The 18,051-nt window shown below is 44.5% G+C and overlaps 1 protein-coding gene and 1 long non-coding RNA gene across 2 annotated transcripts in view; one reads left to right on the plus strand and one right to left on the minus strand.

The window, feature by feature from the left end:
* The window catches only part of Grin2a (glutamate ionotropic receptor NMDA type subunit 2A), a 422,244-nt gene that overhangs the window by 110,805 nt on the left and 293,388 nt on the right, over positions 1-18,051 (plus strand).
* LOC120095022 (uncharacterized) lies at positions 7,699-13,189 on the minus strand. The gene is made up of 3 exons (XR_015631137.1): positions 13,058-13,189; positions 12,313-12,464; positions 7,699-8,455 (listed from the first exon to the last, which is right to left on the minus strand). It is a non-coding gene; the product is annotated as an uncharacterized LOC120095022 (long non-coding RNA).

Raw genomic sequence — 18,051 nt, forward strand, 5'->3', positions numbered from 1 at the left:
GATATTGAAACTTTACAAAACAACCACAATAGTTATAATGAAAGCTGAATTCTTTTTTGAGATTATCAAAGAAAATGTTTAAATTTTAAATGGATAAATCAAAATATTGTTAAATTTAAATGAGTATAAAAATGTTGTTAAAAAGTAACATAAATTTAAAAAAAAAAAAAGGACCCCAGCTTTTAAGACAAAAAAGCATGCTTTGAATGGATGGAGTAATGAAAGGAGTTTTCATTCAAGGAAAGTTTATGGCTTTTAAGCTTTCTTTGTGTGTGTGTTTCTGTGCTTTATTGAAAATAAATATTTATACAATGTATTCTGGTGATGGCTTCTTCCCCTCCATCAACTCCTGTCAGATCCTCCTCACCTTCAACACCCACCACCTCCTTTTCATCTTTCTCCTCCTCCTCTTTTTGTTCAGGATATTTTTTCTAAAAGCAGCAAAACATAACAAAATAAAATGTAATAAAATTTAAAAATTCACATCAAAGTTGGACAGGATAAACCATCGGAAGGAAAAGATCCTCAAGAGAAGGCACAAGAATCAGAGACCTACCCAAGTGCTCATGCGTTCAGGAGCTCCATAAAAGTATTAAATGAAACCAGTAAGATATATGCAGCAGACTTGGTGCAGACCTGTGCATGCTGTTTCCGTCTCTGTGAATTCACATGAGCTTTGCTCAGTGGATGTAGAGGGCTGTGTTCTCCTGGTGCGCTCTGTCCCCTCTGCCTCCCATATTCCTGCCTCTTCTATGAGGTTCCCTGAACTGTGTGGGGAGAGATTTGATAAAGACATCTCATTTAGATCTGTGTTCCAAGTCCCGTCCCCCTCCCCTGCATAATGTCTGCCTGTGGGTCTATATCTTTGGTCCCATATACTGCAGGCAGAAGCCTCTCCATCGATGGCTGAATAAGGCACAAATGTATGAGTTATAGCAGAATATCATTGAGGGGTCATTTTATTGGTCCTTTTATTTTTTTAATTTTTTGGCCAATAGTATTTGGTTTTACTCTAGGTATCTGGGCTATCTAGTCTAGTTTCTGGTTCTTGGTGCCCAAGCAGTATTGAAAATGGGTTCCATCTTGTTGAGTGGGCCTCATCCAATCATACCGGTTCCACAAGCTTTGTGCTGCTATTGCCCTAGTATATTTTTCAGGCAGGACAGAGTAGATGAAGGGTTTGTAGCTGGGTTGGTTTCAGAGCTTATACCAAAGACACTAGGATATCAGGGTGAAGGGTCTATGTAGGTAACAGCTCTACTTCTCCATGTTCAATGAGTTGTATAGGTGTTGTCTTCAACAATGGAAACCTGCTGTCGCTTTGTGGAGAGCAACCCATTATCTTGCCGATTGCCTGGGTTATTTGGGATTTCTATTGGAACACTTTGTCTAACAACTCAGTTGGGTATAACCCAGCTGGAAGCTTCTTTGGTGATAAGAGATGGCCAGTTGGGGATTCATGTAAACGTTATTCAGTGTACTCGGGACTGATACATTCCTTCCACAGATATTGCATACTGAATTTGTTCAGCCAGATCTGGTGATTTAGGAAAGAAAACCCAAATTAACAATAGCTTGCTTAGGTGAGGTAGATTTTATTCCCCTCTTAAGTAGCAGGAGTTTAACAGAACAGTTGGACATCACAGTATACCTGTAAAGTGTCACAAGGATACACATTGGATTCTTCAACCCCATTGCGTCTCCTTGGAAAGTTTTTATTTCTTTAATTTACCTTTGCCACTCATTGTCTCCTGACCAGAATTTAATTATGTGGCAGCACTTGTTGGGATGAGCTGTTGGGAAGCCATCTTTATTCCTGCCCTAGAACTGGGCAGGTTTGGAATTCTCCCAGGCAGGAAGAAAAGGGAATGGGAGCTGGAGTTTACTGTCATAGGTGCCTCCTGGGAGCCAAATGCCTGTGGTGTGCTTGAAGTAAAATTGACAAGAATGGTTATGGAGGACAGGGAATTGCTAGGGTCTCAGGCCAGTACTTTCCATTTTTATGTGTGTGCAAGACATCCAGTAGGATTGTGATGTAGATATCTAGGAGCCCTGCCTGAATTTTCTGATCTGTTAGGTCTGGTTGCTAGGGCCTGAGAAACTACACTTCTAGCCATTTCTAGAAATGTCTGTTGATGCTGCTTCCAGTTGTGATGCAGGGGCCACTTGGATCTAGGGACTTGGGTCAAGACAGGGAAACATATAGCCTGCAGGTTGAGCCAACTACTTGGTTTTGCTAGCAATTATTGGGCATGTGTGTATGTGTGCCCATGTGTGTAGAGTAGAGGATTCCCTTAGGTATTGTTCCTCATTCACTGTCTTCCTTGTTTTTTAGACAGGGTCCTTTACCTACCTGTAGCTCACTGATTAGGCTTGGCTGGGCATCATATTAATGGCATCAACAGCCCCTTCCTGTGATTCCATGGTTTTAGCAGAAAAGCTGATGGAGTGACCTGTCGCTGTTTTATAAAGTGACAGGTTTCACTGAACACCACTTGTTTTGCTTTGAACGTGAATGTTTTGTCCTTGTGCTCTGCTTGTGAGGGTACCACATCCCTGTCTTCAGGGACTGCTCTCCTTTTGCTGGCTTTGATCGACACTTGACATTTGCAAGAACTTGTACCAATGAATCTCTGTTTTCCTCAACTGCCTTCCAATGTATCTTATACATCAATGTGGCTTTTATTTGATTCCTTTGCTGCTTCTGACCTTCTAAGAGTTCAGAAAAGAGGCACTTAGAGTCAATAATGGCTCATAGTAGAATACCACACTACCCCCTTCTGCCCCAGAATCGGTTCCTTGTGACTGGAAAGCCCATTTTCAGAGGTGCTAAGGGAGACATTTCTGCTTTCAATGACACCCAGTCAACCAAGTGAGACCCACAGTTGACTGAATCACAGTGAGTGTGTGGAATGACATATGTGAAGAGACTCTGCCTAGTCATTTCGAGTGTGGTAAGTATGGTAGAAAGCAATACCGGTAAATGTTTCTAGAGACAGGTTGCTAAAATAAAAAAAGGCTTATTTCTGGTAAAAGCAATCTGGAGGTAGGTGGCCAGCCCCGGCAAGGTGGTTTGAAGATGTCATCACCGATTTTTCTGTATTTCATTTGTAGTCCTAAGCACCCAATTTTTGCATTGTCAAAGTTGCTTCATAATCCATGAGAGATGCTGGGGCTCCAGCCAACACATTCATGCTCTAGGTGGGAAGCAAGAAGGAGGAAAAGAGCCAGAAGAGCTCATTTTTGCTACAGATGCATTCTTAACGAACTCAGAAAATGTCAGTTTACATATCATCGGCCATCTCTAACAGGAAGGGAGGCTGGGGAAGAAGATTTTTACCCAGCAACATGGCCTTTAGAATTAAAATAGAGTTGTGTTACTAAGGAAGGGGAGGAGAGGCTGAGGGCTAGAGGGTCAGGAGCCATCTAGGAAGGGCAAAAGGCATGCAAGTGGGTTTTCTGGAGATGGCCCACCGCTTTGCATGGCTGCAATGGATAAGCCCTGAGTCGCAGAACCATCAGAGACTCTTATCCCAGGACTGCTTCTGGCTACTGATATGCCTTTCTTGTCACTATTCCAGTCTAATGATTCCTGGGCAGCAGCTTACCCTAACAGGAAGAGTTTCTGCAGGTCAGCGATGATGTACTGTCATGTAGTAATGCCATGTAGACAAATTAATGATTTCATAACCCCTGATAATGATTTATAGAAATCCTAAATTTGTACGAGTAATTTCCAGCCCTTTGAAAAGTCACAAATAGGGATCTGTAAACCTTCACGAGTCACTAGCCAGTTGCAGTAGGATAAGAAAGCAGGACTGGAATGAATTTGTAATCAGGGAAAACATTCCTTCTAGGATTGCTAACCTATCTGGTAACTAAGGCTCATAGACTCTGAGTGGACAATTTTTGTAGGTGCAAGGACAGAAAATAAAATATCGACTGGTTTATCTATACAAACCTTCAAAACTAATGAGACACAAGGCAGACGATTTGTCTCTTGACCAAACCATGCTAACTTATAACAGAATTATTTTCTAAATTTTTAATGAACTTATGGGGCTAGTAACAGAAAATGAATGTTTAGTCAGGTTCTAGTCTTAATCGAAACACATGTAAACATTTTTTGCTCCAACTATTTATGACTTGAATTAGTGTCTTAAACTTACTGTGAACTTATGGAAAAATTGTTAGAAAATCACATGATCAATTCATTATCCTGAGAAGGTGTAAAACTTAAGAACCTAAGATCGACAACAAGGGAAGGGCCTTTTCATTCTCTTGGCAATAAGTGTTCAAGCTTCTTTTTCATCCAGAATGAGTGAGGTTTTTGTTTGTTTGTTTGTTTGTTTGTTTGTTTTTTTTGTATTGGAGCTTGCTTGCTGGAGTTTTTGCTCTGTAGGCATGTGTGTATGAGTATGCACGAACACTTGTGGAGTTGGTGAGACAATTGGTTGAGCCCAACCAGATTGTGCATGGGTATGAGTGTGTGCGTGAAAGCTGCCTGTATAAAAGATTTTCTTTATCTTCTTTGCTTTTCTCCTTGGTTCACAAAGAATGAATGAGTTCCAAGTGAGGGCCATTTGAGCTACAGAGAAAAGAGCCAGGTAACTAAGCTTTTTCCCCTATTTCCATGTTACTAACGGAAGGTGTTTATTACCAGAAACCAGCAGCATTTAGCCATAGAATAGTAAGAAACCAGTACTTGTTAACGCACAGAATAGTAAGGGAAAGTCATAGGGAAAGAAACCAGCACTCACTGAAGCAGGAATTGTAAGATCCTAAGGTCAGGGATCATCAGTCTTTAGCCTTTGTCCGACTCTGCGTTCCACCTTGCTATCAAATGAACTACCAAAGCCAGAGCAGGCTTCTGGCACTGGAGGCCACTGTTCCTGCTTCCATGTCTGTCTGAGTTGCCTTGCTCTGGGTGCCAGGGAATTCGAGTGCAGGATGGTTGGACGGCAGCTGCTGTGGGCACACTCTGAATGGTAAACAGTGTAGCTTGTGGCTCAGAAGAACCCACAAGTGTCACTCTGCCGTGCTGGCTCCAGGTCCACCCTGGAGTAGCAAACAACTTTGCATGCTTTTCATTGTGTGTATATGTGTGCGGAGTGCCTTCATATACTCATGCTTGATAGTTTCATCTATTGCCACCCACGTTACTACTGAACCTGAAGCACGGATAGTTGGGACATCGAGCTCATCAGTTTGCCCGAGGATTCCTATGCCTCCCCATGAGTACTGAGATTACAGGCAAGCTGCCCTGCCTGCTTGATGCTAGGTGGGGTCATAGCTACCCTCTCATTGTTGTGGTTAAACATTCTGATCAAAGCAACTCAAGGGAGAAAGGACTTACTTAGTTCACAGTGCCAGATGGATAGAGCCCATTGTAGCCGAGATGTGGTGGCAGGCAGGGAAGGTGTGGTAGCAGGGGCAGGAAGCTGTTTGTCATTGCACCCACCCCCAGGAAGCTGAGAATAAACAGGAAGGGGGACCTGGCTATGAAATCTCAAGGGCCACCCCTAGTGACCTACTTCCTCTACAAGACTCTACTTCTTAAAGGTTCCTCAACCTTCTTAAATAGATCACCAACTAGGGACCAAGTGTTCAAACATGGGAGCTCATTAGGGGGCACTCCATAGCGTTCAGCAAAGCTTCCAGAAGCCTGTGGGCATCTCTTGCCCTAAAATACATCTGCTCCCTGCTCTCTGCTTCCTGATGATGACAATCTCCTAACTAGCCCAGTTTGGCCCCAAACATATGATATGACCAGCTGAATCCAGCTTCCGTTCCCTTGACTGACTCACATCTCTTGGTCCTGTCCGTATTTTGGATAGTCCTTAGTCTAGTGCACAAGCCTTCATCCTAGGCCTCTCACACTCAGGTTCCCTTCACCTTACACCTTTTTGGCTAAGTCTCCTTTCCCTGTACCCACAACACTGTACCCGTGAACCGTGAGCCACAACAACCCGTTCTCTCTCTGTTGCTCTACTCAGAGTACCGTGTAACATCAGTAAAACAAGGCACATGGGTTCTGGGGGTCAGAACTCAGGTCCTCACCGAGCTACCTCCCCAGCCCCAGGTGCACAACCTGGAATAAGTTATTTAACCTTTCGGAGCTTCAGTCTCGCTCATCTGTAAATTGAGAATGATGACAACATTTTAGTCGTGACGATGGTGCAGATGGGACAATCATCAGGGTTTTCTTCTGGAATGAATACTTGGTTGGAGCCTGAGCACTAAGAACAGTGTTTAAACATCGCTTAGCATGTCATTAGCACTTAGCGCACAGCAGACACTGTTCTGCAAAGAATGGTGGTGCTTAGAGGGAGGAATATAAATTCTAGAACAATCGAGACGTAGATTTAGATGCCCACTTGGCAGCTTACTAATGAAGGAGCTTTAAGTGTACTTCTCAATTTTGCTGAGCCTTAATTTTCTTTAAACAAAAGATTTATTTTTAAATTACGTGTGTATGTGTGACGGTCTGTGTGGGTATGTGGAGATACCCGTGGAGGCCAGAAGAGGACATCACTTTCCTAGGAGCTAGAGTTACCCAGGAAGTTGTGAGCGGCCCAGTGTGGGTGGTGGGGGCCCATCAGGTACATGTTCCTAACTGCTGAGCCGTCTCTCCAGATTCCAGCTTTCAATTTCTATTTGCGAATAAAAGGGGGCACCTCAGTGGTACCTGTTTTTCTTAAAGTGCAACCCACACTGCTCTGATCACCACAAGGTCTAGGATGGTCTGCCAGCTACTCCTTCTCTTGCTCCTATCCTCAGTCCGGTGTGTAAGCCTTCTCCTAGGCCTTTCACACCTAAGCTCCCCTTCGCCTTAAGGGACTACCCCTAAGTCTCCCTTCCCTGGATTCTGTCTCCCGGCATTCCATGAGCTTGCTCCTGATTGGGTCTCGGTAAGTGAAGACCCCGTCTCCCAGCATTCCATGAGCTCACTCCTGATTGGGTCTCAGTAAGTGGATGCCCTGTCTCTGCACCACTGCTCATCTCTGCAGTGTCACCCGTTGGCTCCCCGCACAGCAGTTATTCTGATCTACCTGCTTGTTGACCGGCTGCCCACTTTGAATACAGGCTCATTAGAGGGACGCCCCATCTGTCTTTTTGCCTCAGTGCCTTCCTGGCACTTAGCTTTCTGGGAAGGCTTAAACAGCCAGGACTTAAGGGATAATGTGCACATAAATGACCAGACAGAGCCATGAGTACCTGAACACATACATCACAGAAAGGGGCCCTGTGGGATCCAAGGACGGAGTTCAGAGGAATGAGGAAAACCACTTTGCCTCTTAATTGAAAATTTCATGTCTTCCCATTCTTAATGCCAGCAACAAGCCGCACAACTCCAGTTTCTCCACCAAGAGCAGTCTCATACATTCTATGTCACCTTGCCGTGGGTGCAGACACTCCAGAATCATCATTTCCTAAACTTTATTTCGAAACCATGGCAATTAGTAGACGCCATGGAGATCTTGTGATTTAGCACATCAGCGCCAACCTACATGGTATCCAAGTTTAGTTTCAAAAATGTTTATAGCCCAATTTGAGCTACTCTCCTTTTCTTGTGATGCATTCAGTTTTTAGGTAGCTGTGCCCTGGGTGGAAGTCTGAAGCCTCCTCTGTGGTCCAGTGGTGGGAAGTCAGTAAAGGAATGAATGGGGTTAGAAGTCAATGAATGAATGAATGAATGGGTGTTCTGTGCACTTTTATTTGTGAAGAGTCATCCTAAAAATAGTTACATCACTATGCTCAAACTACTTCAGTCCCCCATGCCTCCAGTGCTTGCAGAGGAAGGCAATGTTGGTGCAACCTCCACTGTCCATGCACAGAGAGACCCCATTGTCTCACACTACACTCATAGATTTAAACTCTTAACTTGGGCTGGAGAGATGGCTCAGCGGTTAAGAGCACAGACTGCTGTTCCAGAGGACCTGAGTTCAAATCCCAGTCACCACATCATGGCTCACAACCATCTGTAATGGGATCTGATGCCCTCTTCTGGCATGTCTGAAGACAGCAACAGTGTACTCATATATAATTAATAAGTAAATCTTAAAAAGAAATAAAATCTTAACCTTGGCAGATGAATGTGCTTCTGACATGCGCAGTTGCTTTCGTTGTTTCTGACAGCGGCTGAAGCAGTATCGGTAACTCCAAGGTCCAGCACATTGGTTTCCGTTGGAGGTTCTGTTTTACTTGCCTGAGGAAGGGCATGTAGGAATTGGGAAACGCCATACTGAGGTCAGCTACTGAAGTGGTTGGATTTGCGGGGCTCTCATGATAGGAGGTCTGTAGGTTGTACCAGCTGGACTCAGTTCCTCGGTGTCAGAGGGCTCCTCAGATACTCTGTCTGCTTGGGGCATCCTTCGGCGAAGCTTCAGCTATGCTGGGTGAACTCTGCAATGTCAGAGAAGTCTTCTTACTGTGCTCGGAAACTTTCTTTTCCCTTTTGAAAAGAAAAGACTCATAAATGCTGGGATATTTCAGACATTCTGGGAATAAAATAACAAACACCCATGTACCAACTCTCCAGATTTAACAAATGTTAGCATTTTTGTCACATTTATTTCAGATTTTTAGAATATAAATAACGATGTTGCTGAAACCTGTCAACCCCTCCCTCGCCATGGGAAATGGCCAACCCAGAGCTGAGCTATGTGCTTTCCCTTAAGATCCAGAAAGGCCTTGTGTTAATGCTTTAGGAGTTTTACTTTTAAATTAAAACAATTACTTTTATTTTCAAATTAAAAACATTTTTATTTTCATTCTCTGTGTGTGTCTTTGTGTGTATGTCTCTGTCTGCATGTGTGTGTGTGCCTCTTTATGTATTCGTGTATGTCTTTGTGTATATGTGAAAGTGCATATGTGTGTCTGTGTGCGTGTCATGTCAGCATGTGTGTGGATGAATGTGTGTGTGTGTGTGTGTGTGTGTGTGTGTGTGAGAGAGAGAGAGAGAGAGAGAGAGAGAGAGAGAGAGTGAGGGGTGGGCATTGGTCCTCTGGAGCTAGAGTTCTCAGAACCACCCACAAAAGGCAGCTCATAACTGCCTAAAATTCCAGCTACTGAGGATCTGTGGGTCCTGGATTCTGGATTCTGTGGATACCTGAACACATGTAGCATATGTCACATGTATGTATAATTGAAAATAAGAATACATCTTAAGGAACCTCTTTAAAATAGTTTTTCAACAAAAAATAATTAAATATTAAAAAATAATTACAAATAATTTAAAAAATGGACTTTGCTCTTCGATTCTCAAAAGAAACCGTTTTCTAACCTAACGACAGAAGATGTCACCTTTAACTTTTGACCTTTAGATATTGACCCATTTGGAACTCATTTCACATGCATTGTGAAATAGGAAGTGTGCCTAGTCTTCATGCAGGGGCTGGTTCTTGAGCATTACTGACTGGAGGTCCCACCACTGCCTCTCAGTTACCAGTGGCTCTCATGTGATGTCTTAGTGCTGGGCTGCACTTTGTCCCAGTGAGCTGTCCTTTCCTGTCCTCTTGCCCGGCTCTGGCCAGGCGTCCTTTACACTGATACTACTGTCTACTGAGGCTTTGGCCCTGCAAGGATAAGCCCACGTCCCTTTGTAGTAATTTTCTCTTTTACTTTTATTGCTTATTAGATATACATTTCACACACATCACATCACAACCTATGGAAATGTCTATTGAATAATTAAAGACTGTTGTAGATTTAGTAACATGCAGCAAATTGACATTTGGTAAGAAACCCCTCTGAGGGAATTATTGTTTTCTACGTATTGATGTTTGAAAGCATCATCAGTTTTTATTTTTTCTCAGCATTTATCCCGAGTTATCCTGGATAGATATTTTCATGTAAGCAATGTTCTTGCTTGGGAATGATTTGCTTTTAATGTTCTTTTCTTAAACTACGTTGGTGACATTTCCTTTGTCCTTTAAGGTCACACACACACACACACACACACACACACACACACACACACACTCACACACACACACAGCTTCTTGCAGTTAGGACACAGGCAACTTTGAGGACTGTTACTTTGCCTGTCAGGTATTAATGGCCTGAGTACACATACAATATGAGGGTCAGAGTGGCTTCTCCACTGCGCTATGAGAATGCCCCCAGGGCTTCATTCATGTGCACTTGGCAAAGATGAATCAGAAGATGCTCTAGCCACCTACGACTTCACTATTTTCAATATAGATAGGCAAACACACAAGTCACACCCAGTAACAGAAGTGATAGAGTGATAGGGTTCTGGAGAAGATCCCAGAAAGAGAGGGGCCTGGGGAGCTGGACAGGCACAGCCCATTAGAACAAGGGGTTGCACAGGCTATCTCAGAGAAGGAGATCCCAAGACAAGAATGTATTGGCTTTGCATAGGCTGTGGATAGAGCACAGCTCTCAAAGCGTAAGCTGCAAACAAGTTAAACAGATACTTATCCGTTCGCTGTCAGTTCATGCTCACAGGACAAAATCTTAGCTTAAATTAGTACTTGCATGTGTGTGCACGTGTGTGTGCATGTGGGCGTGTGTGCACTTGCCACAGTATGTACATGGAGGAAAGTAGGCAGAGGAAATCTTAAAGCTATTGGCTGTCTCCTTCTACACTGTGGGCCCCAGGGTCTGAACTCAGGGTGTCCTGCTTGGTGGAAATGCCTTACCCACTGAGTCTCCTCACCCTCTTTCAATATTTTCATGAATGGAACTCAAAGGACCCTTACCCAGAGGCTCTCTAATGGTTGGAGGGGTTTTTCACTGCAGCTTGTGACATAACAGGTAAAGAAAACACTGTTGGGGTTTTCCCTTCCTCTGGCTTTCTTTCCAGGTCCCAACAGCCAGAGAGTAAATGGCTCAGAGCAGGTGGAAGAGTATGTCTTTGTTGCAATAATTTGGATGGGTTTGTCCCTTTTCCTTCCTCCTAGTGAGAAGGAAAGGGGCTTCTAGAAAATGGCCCCGATTTTGCATTGAGAGCCCAGCCGTAGTGTGGAAGGGTTGTGAGGACCCAGGAATGTACAGGGCTGGAGCAGATGGAAGGGACACAGAGAGAAACCTGTTAGGTATTTGAGGCTGCTGCAGTCTGAAAGGATGATCTTGAGAGCCTTGAATGGTTGCCCAGCATGCAGCCTGCGGTGTGTGCATTTCTATGGGGCTGGGACTGGCTCAGTTGGTGGCTGGGATGCTGATGCAGGCCTCCTCTGTTCCCAGGACTGAAAGGACTGCAGCAAACGCAGACCTCTGCAGGCATGTCTGAGCGTGTCTTTAGGGTCAGGAACCCAGGCAGTTTGAGGAAAAGTGTTTCCACATATGTCTCTTCAATAGAGCAGGAAAACTGTGCTCTGGGGAAATGGGAGGAACTTCTGTCTTGCTGTTGACCATTTTAGGAAATCAGATTCCTCAATTCCTGATTAGGCTGGAAACTTGACTTGCCTTCCAGGGAGACACGGACTTTAAAACACGAGCACTTCTAGGACATGGACAAGGTGTCAATCACATTGTGAATAGTTGTATTAGATGTCTAAATCTTAGATAAACATTAACTGGGTTGTCCTTGCACACCAGATAGTATTTAGCAGACGTTAACCACATGTTTAGTTTTTGTGAGGCTCCTTTTTAATTTAAAGCCTTTATCCCTCGATAATTTCATGGAGGTAGAACGTACTTACATCATTTTTGCTCCTCCCCCTTTCCAATTTCTCCCATTCCCTGTGTTAAATTCATGACTTTTTCTTTTATAACTATTGTCACACAAACACACACACACACACACGCACACATGCACACACACACACACACACACACTCTACTGAACCCACTTAGTGTTGGTTACACCTTATAAATTTTTAGGGCTGGCCATTTGGGATTAGATAACCTATCAGGGACTATTATTATTATTGTTATTATTATTATTATTTTAGGGCCTTGCTTTTTAGAGATTCATTATTAGCTACTCTTTACATAAATCAGGTTAAGAATTTGTCCAAGATCACAAAATTAACGGGCTGAAAACATGACTTTTCCCAGGCACTAGAACCCTGACCTACTAACATGAAGAGAGAGGGACTTAGCTGGATTTCTCTGGAAACAGACCTCCATGGCAGACTGAGTGCAGATTTACCGGGGACACTGGCCAGGGAGGGGAGCGGGGATACTGAGAGAAGAAGGCTGCCGCTGAGGAGCCTGTTACCAGGCCAGATAACAGGTGGGCTGCTGAAATGAACAGGGGTTCTTTCAGCATCAGAGTAAAATATATACATGAGAATTACCACTGCCAGTGTGAGAGAGAGCGGAGACAGTTACGCTCTGTACCTGCTGGGGCGGATGAGGGAAAGGGTCACTTTCTGCAGTCCACTCCAGGGTGAGGAGGAGCATGCTAATCCCGAGGCTATCCTGTCTCTCACACATGGGGTCCAAAGGGATGCTCTCTGACCAGGACCTGTGCGGAAGTCAAACTGATTTTGCTGAAGTGGAAAGAGAACATTAGATGAGTCAGGTGGAACACTGACAATGCCCAAATCTGGTGTGAGGCTCGAGTCTGTAAAACATCAAAGCAGGTTAACGGAGCCTACTTCAAAAAAAACCAGAAAACAAGCTTTGAACCAAGAACACAATAAAGGGGACCATGAGATGACTCATTGGGTAAAGGAGCTTGCTGACAAGACAGGTGGGTGGAGGAAATAAAATAATAAATAAAATAATAAATAAATAAAAACATCACACACGCGCGCGCGCGCGCACACACACACACACACACACACACACACACACAGAGAGAGAGAGAGAGAGAGAGAGAGAGAGAGAGAGAGAAAGACAGAGAGAGAAAGACAGAGAGAGAGAGAGAATACGGCATTTGTGGAAACCTACAGGCAGGCTGGGCATTTTGTTAGGCCTTTTCTGGGCATTACATTACTTTAGCTGAAGAATGATCCAGAAAGATGGTCTCACTCTTATTCTTTTTTTTTTTTTTTATCCTCACCCTATCTTCTGGCTAGTGGGAATTGAAGCCAGCTTCTAAAGTTAGATTTAGATCCAAATGTAGATTTAAATCTATTACCGTTAGCTCAGATAGTGCTTGTGGTAAGCAGAGGAAAGCTTTCTTATAGGACAAAGCCGGTGCCTTGAGAATAGCGAACGAACGGTTCCTCAGGTCATCCTTAGCATCTCTGGCAGTGTTTTCCGTGAGGATAATTTTACATGAGGCACCGCCTACAGAGGGCGGGGCAGAGCCCGCCCACACCAATTAGCAACCAAGAAAATGCCCACGGACATGTCCACAGGCCAATCCGATAGAGGCGATTCCTTACCCAAGGTTTCTTCTTTTCCGGTGAGTGTACTCTGTGTCAAACAGACAAAAATTATCCAGTGTAGGGAGCCATGGCTTAAGTAGACCAAATTTCTTCAGTTCTTATACCTTTTTCCTTGGTCAACTCTCAAAGCGGGTGTATTCTACTTTCCATAGCCACAGGTTCAAGAACTTGGCATTCCAGCAAGACGGTGCACATTCACATCTCATTGGTCCAAATGGGATCGCAGATTCACCCCCCACCCCCAGTCACTAACTAAGGCTGCCCTCATGGCTTGGAGCAGTGATTTTCAGCCTCCCTTTATCCTCAGAGGCAATGTCTAAAGATATTCTTAAATATTTGCAGCAAAGAATTGTCCAGTCTAAAACATCTCAGGTTCTGAAGTGCAGAAAACAAAACAAGGCCAGGAACTTAGTCCCAGACTTTACCAGAGAGGTGCCAACATAAGGAAACCAGGGCCACCATCTGCATGTCAGGGACACAGAAAACGTGTGAAGCCGCATAGCTACTTTGCATGCTCTTTGGAGCGTGAGGTCGCGGGAGACACATGCAGCTTTTTGCTGTCAGACAGAGCCACAGCCTGAACGGGCCATCGGTCTGACCCAGTCTGCCATTTCTTATCTCCATCGGGCTTGCTGCCAGACGCTGGGGATAAGACGTCACCCTGGCAGAAGACCAGTCAGGATTAATTGATGGCGAAGCTGTGTCCCACTTTAACCTCAGTCTTTATGCAGTTGAGTGCTGCAGACCTGCTGGAGGGGGTCCGGCATGGAGGCTGCTGTGTGTAAGTCTGCGAACTAGCTGTGGGCTCTTGGCAAACATCAGGGAAGGAAGAATATCCCCATGAGTTTGATCAATACCTCTTGGTACTGCTTGAACCCCTGGAATACATTTTCCTAGGCCAAACTTAATAATAATAATAATAATAATAATAATAATAATAATAATAATAACAACAACAAACAAACAAACAAACAAACAAACTCCGAGTCAGGTCTGAGATGGGTGATCCAAACAAGGCACTGAGGAAAACTTTGGCCGATGTGCAAGGAGCCACCCCCAGCTTAGTGAACCTTATGAGTGCAAGCAATGTTCGCTCAAGGTAGAATTTTGTTTATTTAACTTTTTGGTTAAGATACGAAGAAATGATAATAATAATAATAGTTATTATTATTATTATTATTATTATGCATCAGGCATGGAGATTTTAATTTCTTTTTATGGATTTTTTTATATTATAGTTTTAAATTTACATTTTAAATGTTATCCCATTTTCTGGTTTCCCCTCCAGAAACCTGCAATCCCACCCCCCTGCTTCTGTGAGAGTGCACCCACCTACCCACTCCCTCCCACCTCCCTGCCCTGGCATTCCCCTACACTGGGGCATCGAGCCTTGACAGGACCAAGGGCCTCTCCTCCCATTGATGCCCAACAAGGCCATCCTCTGCTACATATGCAGATGGAGACATAGGTCCATCCCTGAAGAAATTATTTTATTGGGACATTTTCATACATTTATGTTGTATATTTTAATTTATTCCTTTTTTCATTTACATGTGTGTGTCTACCTGTGCACTAAGCAAATGCAGGTACCCCTGGGTGCGAGAAGAGGGCACTGGAGATCCCAGGGCTGAAACAAATGCTCACAATTGCAAAGCCACCTTCCCAGCCTGCTCCTACACACTGCTTCCTCCAGCAACTCTTTCCTCCTTGGTTCTCCCCTTCCCCCATGCGGGTCTTGGGGATCGAATACAGGTGTTAGTCTTAGCGGCAAGCACTTTTAACTACAAAGCTCTCTCACTTGCCCCAGCCAACGTTTATGAAGCATTTACTGTGTAGCAGCCACTGAAGGTTAGGGAAGTTAGTGTGATTTTGTTATACTCTTGATTCCCTGTGCACTTTTCAAAGGTCTAGTCCAAAGCAGAACGATTCCCCTTGTATTAAAGACGGCTGCAGAATATTGTGGTAGCCTAAATGAAGAGATTTAATTTGGGAATGTAAGAGGAATGTTGAGGAAGACTTCATAGCACTGAGCAAAGTAAACAAAACGTACAGACAGGAGGGCAGGCACCACAGAGCCCCATGATGCCATTTAAATACATGATTCAGGCCTCTCCACTGGTGGACGGTCAGCAAAGGTGTGTGCAGTGCCCCCATTTCCCTAGACTCTGTGACTCAGGGCTGAATGAGAGAAGCACAAAGCATGGGGACTTGGTCTCAAGAAGCTTGCTGGCAGCTCCATGATGTGCCAGGTCAGAGCGCTGGAGCCGATTTGAAAACCCTTTAGCAGCACCCTGTGGGGTTTCAGCTGTCAATACTGTGGGCACGCCAGGCAGGGATCCTGTATTGGGGGTTGGAGCCATGGCTGCAGGCGCTTTCCTGAAGTTCGGTGGTGTTTCTGCAGGGTAGTGAGAACCACATACCTTCAATAGTGAGAGGTGGAAAAATCACAGCAGACCCATGGGGCTTTGCCAGGCTGCAATCTTATCTCCCCACCAGGAAAGGAAGCAGTAGGGAAGGCTTGGTCTTGCTGTTGCTGGTTGCCTTTCTGGGTGAATCTTGGGAGGCTTTCAGAGCCTTCTGTGACAGTTTCATCCATGTATTTAATGTTCTAATCGTATGTATTCCCCCCACGCTCTCCCATCCCCTCCCACTCCAACTGAGCCCTCTCTTCTTCCCAGCAACCCCCTTCCTACTTCTATGCCTTTCTTGTGATCCACTGAGTTTAGTTAGGGTTGTTTGCAAGGAGGGATTATTCTCTAGAACGTGGGCGACCACCCACCCCTTCCCCAGGAGGTCATTGACTGACTATTGCTGTTCAGACTGGGGTTTGGCCTCTGAAGCCTATCCCCTCCCCATCCCCCCATGCCCCGCCCTCAGTCACAGATTGACAGGCCCTATCTTGTGCTGGTCTTGTGCAGGAAACCACAGATGCTATAAGTTCTTGCATGCCATCACCCTATCATGTCCAGGGGACAGTGTTTCAAAGCCTTCCTCCCTGCTCTTCCCTGTTTTCTCTTGTTCCAATGAGGAGTCAGAAAGGGACCCAGGGAGTTATGACACAGAAGAGTGCATGTGCACTCGGACTGTGTCACCAGACAGAGATAGACCATGTTGGAGACAGAGATAGACCAAGTGCTGAGAGCCAGTTGTATAGGAGGAAATGACCTTCCAGTTAGCATGTTCATATAGATGGTTCCCCAGGGAGGTGAGACTTGAACTGCACTCTGTGGAGTGTGTTAGGCTTTCACAAACAGTTGGTATACTGGTCAGTTTTAACTGTCAACTCAACACAACCAAGAGTCAATTGAGGGTCTTAAGAAGGAATTATGCAGAACAAGTTGACCCAAGGGCATGTATAATTCAGATTTTTATTACTGTGATGAAACATCATGACCAAAAGCAACTCAGGAAAGGAAAGTGTTTATTTCACTCACATCTCCATAGAAAACGTCATCCTCAAGAGCACTCAGTGTAGGAACTCACACAGGGCAGGAACCCAAAGCAAGAGCTGATGCGGAAGCCAGGGAGGAGTGATGTAAACTGGCTTGCTCCTCATGGCTTGCTCAGCTTGCTTTCTTAAAGCACCAAAGATTGGAATCTTAGTGGTGGCCCTGCCCATAATAGACTGTGTGCCCTTTCATATCACTAATTAAGAAAATGCCCTACAGCCAAATCTCAGAAGGCTTTTTTTCCCATCAGATGACTATAGCTTGTGTCAAATTGAAAGCTGACATGAAAACAGCAAGCACAGTGAGCCAGTGGAGGATGGTCTTGATAACTGGTGTAGGATGACCCAGCCCATTGTGGGTGGCACCATTCCCTAGACAGGGGATTCTAAATTATATAAGGTAGGAGAAAAACACGTGGGTGCACTCATTTCTCTCTGCCTTTGACTGTGGTTGTAATCAGCTATAGTCAGCTATCTCAAGCTCCTGCTGAGTGAGTTCCCCACAGGACACACCCAGAACTGTAACCCTGATAAACAATTTCTCCCCAAAGTTGCTTTTGGTCAGGGTATTTCATCCCAGCAATAGGAGTGCTGGTGGTACACAGTCACTGAAACGGTGTTGGTGAGCATTTTATTGAACACCTAATGTGTGCCAGGTACTAAACCTATATTAGTTTTACTTCTATAGTTTTTCTGGGCTCTATAATCCTCATGGGAGAGTTGAAAAACAAGCCTGGAGACACTACAGGAAGTGACCCTTCTGAGACCAAGGCCTGCTGAGGGACCCCACCCTGAGCTCTCACTGAAGAGCTTCTTTGCATTTTAAAGAACTTGGGACCTGCATCTTGCCTAAAGGAACTCTCCTGGCTTGTTCAAAGTGAGGCTTTTATATAACAATTTAGCTTCGGGGAACAGGCACAGGGAATGAATAATCTCTTCACAAAAGAATTTGTCATTTTATTGAACCTTTACAGAAGATTCTCCTTAATTATCAAGCCTACACCCCACCCAAGACATGGGAAATATGATTCAAATTTTATTAAGATTTACTTTGTGTCCCTTCCCCCTGGAATTCCTACTCTGCGCTGTGTCTTTTGTATAATGAAATTGTTCTGGGTTGTTGGATGAATTAGCTCGTTAAAAGCCAGATTGTGATACTGGGGCTGCTTCAGAGAAAGGAGGCCTAAACTTGCCTTTCTCTTTTCTTATGATGAAGATGGTAAGACTCATTCTTCTTCTCTGTTAATAAGCAGCACTCACCTGGGCAGCCATCAGCTCCTGCACAGTGAGAGA

Source organism: Rattus norvegicus, chromosome 10, assembly GCF_021556685.1.
Source record: "Rattus norvegicus strain SHRSP/BbbUtx chromosome 10, alternate assembly SHRSP_T2T, whole genome shotgun sequence".
In the NCBI taxonomy this organism is placed as follows: domain Eukaryota; kingdom Metazoa; phylum Chordata; class Mammalia; order Rodentia; family Muridae; genus Rattus; species Rattus norvegicus.